The sequence below is a fragment of the Haemaphysalis longicornis genome, unplaced genomic scaffold (assembly GCF_048455015.1).
Source record: "Haemaphysalis longicornis isolate Haplotype H1 unplaced genomic scaffold, Haemaphysalis longicornis Haplotype H1 scaffold_4, whole genome shotgun sequence".
NCBI classification, from domain to species: domain Eukaryota; kingdom Metazoa; phylum Arthropoda; class Arachnida; order Ixodida; family Ixodidae; genus Haemaphysalis; species Haemaphysalis longicornis.
Window position 1 is genome coordinate 138,969,150 of NW_027526361.1, and position 1,099 is coordinate 138,970,248.

Consider the following 1,099-nt stretch of genomic DNA (forward strand, 5'->3'; position numbering starts at 1 on the left):
GTACGACGGGCGCAGCCCAGGGGCTTTTCGATGGCTGTATAATGTCATCGCTCAGCATGTCGTCGACTTGAGTCCGGATGGCTTCCCGTTCGTGTGAAGAGACGCGGTACGGTGACTGTCTGGTAGGTCGGGCTCCATCTTCGGTTATTATTCGGTGCTTCGCTAGAGGGGTCTGACGTAGTTTTGCGCTCGACGAAAAACATTCGTTGTAGCGACGCAGCAAGGCCAATAATTTTTTCCGTTGTTCTTGCGGTAGCGCCGGATTCACGTCGAATGGCTGCGGGAGCTTGAAGGTTTCTACGGGTGTGCGTTCAAAGTCGGCGACTGCGATCACATCACTTGCTTCTTGCGTTTCTTCGAGGAACGCAATTGCAGCTCCCTTGTTTAAATGCTGGTACTCTTCGGTGAAATTAGTGACCAAAACGTGAGATTGGCGTTGCTTAAAGTGCGCAATGCCTCTTGCGACGGAGACGCCGCGGTCGAGAAGCAACCTTCGATCACTCTCTACGATAGCGTCGATGTCAGAAGCAGCATCCTCACAGTAGACGGCGATCATCAAGCTTGCGCGGGGTGGCAGGGTGATGTGATCGTCGGCGATCCTGACAGCAGCACGGTGATCGGGGTTCGGTTGCGGCGTCGTGGAGTGAACGGAGGAAAATGTTATCGACTTGGTCTGCAGATCAATTATTGCGCCGTTGTCCGTCAAAAAGTCAATTCCGAGAATCACGTCGCGGGAGCAGTTAGGCAGAACGACGAACGCCGCAGGGTACGTTGTGCCGTCTATGGTGACGCGCGATGTGCACATTCCACTTGGCGTCACGAGGTGGCCTCCTGCTGTGCGTATGTGCGGACCGTCCCATCTGGTCATAACTTTCTTCAGTTTAGACGCAAATGGTCCGCTCATTACCGAATAGTCGGCTCCCGTGTCTACGAGGGCGACTACGTCAAAGCCGTCGATGGACACCTTGACGTCGGATGCCGCCTTCCTCGAGTTCCGGGTGCGTCGGGGCGTCGCATCTCGGCTTGTGCGTGTTGACGGTCGGGCACTGTGCGTCGTCGTTGTCATCGTCTTCTCAGCGGACGTCTCGTCGTGTACGGG